Raw genomic sequence first — 9,322 nt, forward strand, 5'->3', positions numbered from 1 at the left:
AGTCCCATTTATTTATTTTTGCTTTTGTAGCCTGAACTTTTGGTATGATATCCAAAAAATCATTGCCGAGACCAACATCAAGGAACTTTTCCCCTATGCTCTCTTCTAGGAGTTTTATGGTTTTGGGTTTTACATTTAGGTCTTTTATCCATTTTGAGTTGATTTTTGTGCATTGTGTAAATAAGGAACCAATTTCATGCTTTTGCATATGGAAATCCAGTTTTCTCATCATCATTTATTAAAGAGACTATCTTTTTCCCATTGTGTCCTCTTGGAGTTCTTGTCAAAAATTATTTGGCCATATATTTTTGGATTTATTTCTGGGACCTCTAGTTCCATTAATCTATGTATCTGTTTTTACGCCAGTATCATACTGTTTTCATTACAATAGCTATTTAATATAATTTTAAATCAGGAAGTATGATGCCTTCAACTTTGTTTTTCTTTCTCAGTATTGCTTTGGCTACTCAGGGTTTCATACGAATTTTAAGATTGTTTTTTCTATTTAAGAGGAACATGGTTGGAATTTTGATAGGGTTTGTGTTAAATCTGTATATTGCTTTGAATAGTATAAATATTTTAACATTATTTTTTTAATCCATTAACATGGAATATCTTTTGATTTAGGACAAAACCAACAAAATGAAAAAGCAACCTATGGAATGGGAAAAATATTTGCAAACCACATATCTGATAAGGGGTTAATATCTAAAATGTGTAAAGAACTCTTACAACTCAATAGCAAAAAAATAAATAACCCTATTAAAAGTGGGCAAAGGATCTGAACATACATTTTTCCAAAGAAGACATAAAAATGGCCAACAAGTATATGACAAGGTGCTCAACATCACTAATCATCAGGGAAATGTGAATTAAAACCACTACCTCACACCTGTTAGGATGGCTAGTATCAAAAAGAAAAAAATAACAAATGTTGGCGAGGGTCTGGAGAAAAAGGAGTCCTAGTACACTGTTGGTGGGAGTGTAGACTGGTACAGCCATTATGGAAAACAGTATGGAAGTTCCTAAGGAAATTTAAAATAGAACTATCATATGACCCAGCAATCCCATTTCTGGATTAATACCCAAAGGAGATGAAATTACCGCCTTGTAAAAATATTGCACTCCCATGTTCATTGCAGCATTATTCACAATAGCCAAGATGTGGAAACAACTTAAATGTTCATCAATGAACAAATGGATTAAGATAATGTGGTGTGTGTATATATAAATATATATATATATAATGAAATATTATTCAGCCTGTATAAAGAAGGAGATCTTGCTATTTGCCACAACATGGATAGAGCTGGAGGACTTCATGCTAAATAAAATAAGCCAGGCACAAAAAGAAAAATACTGCACAATCTCACTTATATGTGGAATCTTAAAAAAAAAAAAAAGAAAATGTCAAATACACAGAGATAGAGAATAAAACAGTAGTTACCAGGAGCAGCAGGGAGGAAGAAATTGGAAGATGTAGGTCAAAGGATACAAATTAGAAGATATGTAGGATGAATAAGCTTAGAGATCTAATGTACAACATGAGGACTACAGTTACCAAATTTGTATGTTACTTGGTATTTTTGTTAAACAGATTTTAATTACTCTTGTCACCAACAAAACTATGTAAAATGATGGAAATGTTCATTTGTTTCACTACAGTAACCAGTTTACTCTCTATATGTATCCCAAAACATCATGTTGTAAGCCTCAAATATATAAAATAAAATGTATTGAAAGAGAAAGAAAGCAAGCTGACTCATACTCGATTTTCAGATCACCAAGTAGACAGTTTCAGGGAAAGGGGAGAAGTATTAGATGAAGTTTAAGAATGAAGTTTCCAAATGAACAGTCTTAATTACTCAAATAAGATTGTCCCAATAATCAGATCAACAATAGTATGAAATGTAGTCAAGACGTTTTTAAGGACAGCATAGAGTATATTTAAAATCAATGGTGAGAAAAATATAATCATCCCGTGTTCTTATGTTCTGTAAGTTCAGAGTCCTCAAGAAGGTACTTCAATAGTCATTCATTTATTCATCAAACATTTGTTAAAATTCTACTAAGTGCCAGGCACTATACTAGGTATTGGAAATGCAAACAAACAAAACATGGCCTTGGGGACTTAAAGATGTCATTGGAGAGACAGTCATTTCTTCAGCAAATATTTACCGTTACCCACCTTGAGTCAGGCAGTGTTGTGAGTACTGGGAACACGAGTGAAAAACACAAGCAAAATCCCTACTTATAGCGCTTACATCGGAGGGAAGGAGACAGATAATGTATGAGGTAAGTAAAATGTAGAGTACGTGGGATAGGACTCAGAAAATAAAACAAAGCAGTGAAGCAGGATTGGAGTGTAGCATGAGTTAGTGCAATTTTAAATAGGGAGTCAGGAGAGAAAGTATGACTTTTGAGTTACCTGGAGAGAGTAAGGGAGCACACCAGGGGGGTGTCTGGAAGGAGAGCACTCCAAGCAGACTGAGCTGTAAATCAAAGGCTTCTCTGTAGCAAGAACACTAAGGAGGCTGTGTGGCTGCAGCAGAAAAAAGGCAGGTGACAGAGGAGACGAGTTGGAGATGTAACTCGGGCCAGTTAGAGTGGGTCATGATGGCCACCATGAGGACTTAGGCTTTTCCTTTAAGAGGGGAATCTCTGTTTTTAAGCAGGAGAGTGATGGGAATCTGACTTACATTCTAATAGGATCAGTCAGTCTTGTTACTATGACAGAGGAAGTTACAAGAAGTTGTCAGGTTCTGACCATGTTTTTAAGGAGTCACCAATATTTGCTGTTGAATGTGAAAAAAAAGATAAAATGTGAATAAATGAACATAGTAAAATATTGTATTATTGTGCTTCGTTAACTAAATTCTGTAAATCAAGTCTCATGTAAATCCAAAGAGCTCTAACTTTGATCCAGCACATCGGGCCCACCCTTGCAGGACTACATGCCGGAACTCCATGGTCCATAAGCTGCAGAGAGCACTGCTCTATACCCAGTGGATGTAACACAATTTCTATATTGTGATAAAGAAACTTACAAAATAAAATCATAGAATGTTATAGTTGAAACCTGTATGCTTTTCTTGGACCAAGTTAAACCACATGTTGGCGTATTTCTTACAGATCTCCCCAGTATTCTGAGGTTGTAAGCTCTGAACCCGTGTTCCTCCCATTCGAGTTTACTAAAGGCACGTGAAGGTACAACAAATGAAGTTCCTCCTATTGGCTCCTCCTGTACTAGCATTAACTCAAAAGATGTTCTCTGAAAGTCTCTTCAATCCTTAACAGACCAATTTCTCAAGATAGTTGGACAAAAAGTAGCAAACGAGGGCCTCAGAGGAAAAACTCATTCTGAAGTACACTGAATCTGAATTATAAATTTCTGAATACCTATTCCTAAGTCTCAAGTTATTTTCAATGTCCCTTTCTAAAAGAATCTATAAACCAGGATCATAAAATCCACAAGAATTTACATTTTAAGCATGTAACCACAAGGTGGTGATCTAAAGCAAAGATTAGCTTTCATACCAACGCTCAACTCAGTATCCAGAATTTATCTGAGATTAGAATTCTACATGTTCTCAAGAAATTGACTTATTGTTTTGACCTAGAAGAAAACACAGTGCTTATGTATCAGTATTCTTTTATTCTAATCTGGAAACATACAAGGTATGAAAGTATTTGAGGAAGCTCTGAGCAGTACAACGTAAGGTGGCAAAGTGGAGACGTTGATCATATTAGCAATCTCAAGCTTTAGGTCTAAAGTAGGAAGAGAAGATCATGAGGACATTTAACACAGGCTAATGTGATTATTTTAGTCAGGATATTTTATGGCTGGCAGTGAATAACTAATTCTCTTTATCCTGACAGCACTGCCAGACTAGTCATCCTAAAGATTCTAAACCGTAAGTTTGACTAAAATACCCCTCTGGTTTTATTTCATTTGTATATGGCAGTGGGACTGACTTCCCAAGTGAGGCCCTGGTGACAAGAGAAAACTCTCACCTCCTTTTTAGATGAGTGGGGTTTTATCAGTTTCCCCAATTATACACCGAATGCATCTGTTTGATTCACAACTTTCCTCCAGTTTTACTCATCTAGAAGTTTCATTATTTTAAAAATAATCTAAATTTCCTTAGGTTTCTTTTAGTGTGAATAAGTCTTCTTCCCTATGGAAACAAACAAAACAACAATTGAAAGAGAAAATCTAGGCTAAATAATAAATAGAAAACATGGTACGATATTTTTTTGTCTGGCTATTCTCCTTCCATGTGTCTTCACTTATCTTAGAGATCATATAACCTAAGTTAATTAGCTAGCCTCAACTTCAGCTTAAATGCTTGGCAGCGGAACTCCTTAAAGCTCTTCTGCTATTTTTGATTGTAATGAAAGAACTCGTTTGTAAAAATTGTTTTTCCTCCTAGCTTACTCAAGGCTTTAAGACCTACAATCTTCAATTTATTAAGCATTTAATTTTTTTTTTTAAAAATCACCTATACCTTATAAAATTAAAAGGGAAGGCAAGCACAAACTCAAGTATTGTTATTATTAGATGGGAATTTCCCTCATTCCTCAGCCCTGATTTGTCTCCTTTATACCTGCCTCTGTTACAACCAGTTGAGGAGAGTTCCAAGTTGTTTATTTAGATAAGCATCAAAGTTTGGGATGCTGATCTGTACTTAAGAGACCTTTGATCCTGTACACCTTGATTTAGAAATCAAATTAGAACTCTAACAAGAAAGATTTTCCTCTTCCGCTACTTTCTGGTCTCAGCAGCCCGGAAATACCAAGAGCCGGCTTCGTGGTAGTTCAGAACTTCCGCTTCCTGTTCTGGACGCAAGCAGAAGTGGGGAAACAAGAAAATGTTAACCAAAAAGCACAATGACCTTTTGCAATCCACCACAACATGGAGATTAAATTTAGCTCAAATGTTGCCTGTTTATTTAACCAGCGTGAGTTTATGTGACACCGTTTAAACAAAAATAAAATCTGTAGGAAACTTTCAGATCACCACGCACTGGCTGATTGGCTGGGAACCTGGGAGAGTGAGAAGCGTTCCCCAGGAGCGCCCTCCGGAATGCGAGTGTGATGTGTGAGCCAGATGGTCGGATACTAGCTCGGAGAGCCACAGGGACTGCTCAGTTTTCATCTCTCTGGGTAGCAGTACTCAGACTTCGTGTGCATCAGAATCACCTTACAGTGAGGTTGGACTAAAAGGATGGTTACCGTCTAGTCTCCACATAGATGGAACCCCCTGCCGCCCTCTAGTGGGCATTTGGAAACGGCAGGGGTGGGGGAGGAGTCACATTGTTGATGGTAGGTGCTATGGGCACTTGGTAGCCCAGGGTCTGAGATACTAAACTTCCAGCCTTTGAGGGTCTTTTCATACAATGAAGAATTGTACTGCCCAAATGCCAATAAGACCCTGGGTTGAGAACTGAATCCTTCTGTTTTGAAGCCTCTATCATGAATCTGGATGCAGATGTTTGATACTTGGCATAGAATCCTCTCTTTGTTCTGTACATTGAATATAGTATGTGTATTTCCATGTTGTTGAAGAAAGTGTACATAAAATTCCTAGCACATTGCTTGTTTTATTCTAGATAGCTCTAAGAGTTTCAGATTTACATTGATTTGATTGATGGAAATGAATGACAGAGGAGGATTAATTAATAAGATGATTTTTTCCTGGGGCTTGCCAATTAGAGGGAAAAAAAAGGAAGGAAGGAAGGAAGGAATTTGATATAACCTGTTGTTAACTTATGAAGCTGGCCCGAAATCTCTTGGTTACCTCAGGAAGTCCAGAATTGGATATTAGGCCACAATTTCCCATCACCTTTCCATCATCATCAGTAACATTAAACTATTTGAAAGAAACAAAGAGAAAGAAAGAAAGAAAGAGAAAATGGTAACTACATGAAGTGATGGATATGTTAATAGATTTATTGAGATCATTTTACAATGTATATACATATACCAAAACTTCAAATTGTACATTTAAATATACACAATTTTCATTTGTCAATTATATTTCAATAAAGCTGGAGGTGGAAACTATTCAAAGGATTATACAAAATTTTACTGAAAGCTGGGAAGGTAGAGTGCTTGCCATTGAAACACTGTGCATTAATATTTGGCCTAAGATTTCACAGCTGTTAACGGTAGTTTCTAAGTTAAATTGATCTTTCTATAAAAATAAATCCAGTGTTAGGAATCAAAATTTGTACCTGACTCAGGGTGGGGGGGAATCCTTGCTCCAAAAGTGCAGTTAGCATGATATTCTTGCCAGAAGCTTACCATTCTGCAATTTATTTCCTTTTTAATAGAAGAAAGGACTTCAAAGCCATAAATATGCACATATACTACAAGCATGTCTAAATCTAAATGTAGGAACCTCTGAATCAACTTCCACATGATATAATTGGCAATTCTATCATTTATATTGCTAGATAATGTAAAAGTCAGGAGAAGTAAAGACCGAGAGATGACAAACTACACCAGCAAAGAATAGTGAGATATGGAAAATAAACTTTCTAAAACACAAATGTGATCAGTTACTATGACTTTTAGGGTAAAATCCAAATTCTTTCACTGCAAGTCCTTTCACATTCTGACCCTTTGAAAACTAACAAATCTAAATGTATTTTTACACTCATTTAAAAAGGAAAGAAGGCCGGGCGCAGTGGCTCACGCCTGTAATCCTAGCACTCTGGGAGGCCGAGGCAGGAGGATTGTTTGAGCTCAGGAGTTCGAGACCAGCCTGAGCAAGAGCGAGACCCCATCTCTACCAAAAATAGAAAGAAATTAATTGGACAGCTAAAAAGATATGTAGAAAAAATTAGCTGGGCATGGTGGCGCATGCCTGTAGTCCCAGCTACTTGGGAGGCTGAGGCAGAAGGATCGCTTGAGCCCAGGAGTTTGAGGTTGCTGTGAGCTAGGCTGACGCCACGGCACTCACTCTAGCCAGGGCAACAGAGCGAGATTCTGTCTCAAAAAAAAAAAAGGAAAGAAAAGGATGTAGAAGCATAATATTACGAAAAAAGAAAGGAAAGCACTGCTATGAGAGGTGAAAAGAATGAAGTTCTAGTGTTTGTCAGTTTGTCACTGACCTGTACAAGTTACTTTGCCATTTGTGAAATTGGGAGGGAGACTAGCTGGTGACTGAAATCCATATGTAGTGTGACAGTTCATCAATCTGCTTGGATTTCTCCATCATTGACAAGATTGCTGAGTATGTCAACAAGGCTTATGGTTGATCTGTTTCGCATCTTATTCTTGATTTATGAATTGTGTCATGGATTAACATAAATTTAAGAAGTGACTGCTAATAGTTTGAATATTGATATCTTTTTAAACTGGAAAAAGGAATTTTTGGCAGTGGAAAGCAAGCAGTCAAACTCGTGCTCCCTTTTATTTTATTGGAACATAAGTTTTCAAACTCCAAGTTTAATACTTCACCCATCTGTTTCTTTGAACATTCATTTGAGAAAAATCTTTTACATATCAATTGCACTGCAAAAAAGACTGTTTTGACAATATATCACATTGAAGCAATTCAAGTTTGTGATAATTCTAAATATAAGGAAACCCGGTAGCCATTTATCAGAGGACATTTTTGGTGTCTTTCACAGCGATATTAAGATTATTTTTAGTACGTGAGTTCTTCCAAAGACTTTTTCAAAGGAAGTATGTTTCTAAACAGATTTTTAAAAGCAATCCGATAAAAGTAAAGATAGTATGGCAGCAGCTACTTAGAAAAGGAGAAAAAAAAAAACCCTTCATAATTGGTCTAAAAGATTTCTTTTAGAAAGCCCATGCTGCTTAAATAAAATTCTACAAGAAGTGTCAAGGTTTCAACACTACTACACAAATGAGTAGAGCACAAAAATATAAAGTGACTGGCTCAGAATATATAATTGCTGTATTGCCATTAGCTGCTCTAAATTCCATCCAAAACAATCCAGTCCCCAGAAACCAAGTTTAATCCCGAGAGGATATACTTTTGTGTAGTTCTAAAATCTGAATTCTGCATGAAACCAGATTCTTGGAGTTCCCTGGTGGCTTCCTGTTCCACACCTCCTTGTCTTGTCTCCCCTCCCACCAGCAGCTTCCTTCGCTGAGAACCTACACTTAGCAAAAAGCCCCAGGGTGCTGCTCACCACATGTGAAATTCTGAGATGTGAACAGTGATGGTCCAATCAACTATACACGTGGACAAGGCACTGATGATGGAATTTCAAAGTACGTGGCAGAGCTGTGTTCTGGTAGAAAAAGGAAAGAGGTCAATTTCAAACGTAATAATTAGGATTTGTGCTCTTGGACAAAGAGCATTAGGCAGAGTTTGACCATCACTCAAAGAGATGCTGCAGGAGGTATGGAAATTTGTGTCATGTAAGAGTGACAGAAAAAAGACATTATTGCATAAATGCCTTCCTGCTTCCATTGAGCTCAGAGGCCTTCCATTTGGCCTGATGAGCTGAGAGGAAACTGGAGAAGCTTGAAGCTTATCTAAATTTATATTAGAAGACTATTGGCCAGACACTGGAGAACAAAATAGATAAGCAAAGGTTTAAAGGTGAAGCATTCAAGACAGCCTATGTGAATGGAACTCACGAGAGAGATTTTGTCAGCAAAGAGACTTGGGAGAGAAAATGTGAAGAGGTTTCCTATGCTAAGGATGAGATCTGCCCCTGGAATTTTCTGGGGACATTACAATAAACATTTACATTCCCTGAATTAATTTTCATTGCCTGATGGGCATTGTTTTGAACGTGACACCATCTACAGGGAATCTCTTGGTCTCTCAGGCACAACTGAAAATCACAATCTTTCCAAAATGCAAATCTGATCGTGTCACCCCCACCCACCCAAAGTCCTTCCAAAATTTCGAATCAGTCTGATCAGCACTGCATAATCTGATCCCTGCCTAGTTCAGTCACATCTCCTACTGTCACCTAAATCCTACGCTCCAACCATGCATGTGATGGGTTGTTCAGCAAATGCACTGTGATCTCATAGGTCTTCAGACCTTCACACACACTGCTGCTCCCGCCCTTGAAATGCCTCCCTACCCCATTCTTTCACGCATCCACTTATACAACACCCATTTATTGAGCACCTATTTTGTTTTAAGCACTGTTCTAGGCATTGAGCAACCAAAACAGTGAACGATGGCAATAACGACAATGACCAAACAGTGAAGGCCTTCATAGGGCATATATTCCCTCAGCTGATCTTTCCTGTTATTTGAAACACACTCAAATATCAAGAAAACACAGTATGTGGACCTCGTTTGAATCTTGTTTCAAGCACA

Source organism: Propithecus coquereli, unplaced genomic scaffold (assembly GCF_000956105.1).
Source record: "Propithecus coquereli isolate 6110/MARCELLA unplaced genomic scaffold, Pcoq_1.0 Scaffold146, whole genome shotgun sequence".
Classification (NCBI taxonomy): Eukaryota; Metazoa; Chordata; class Mammalia; order Primates; family Indriidae; genus Propithecus; species Propithecus coquereli.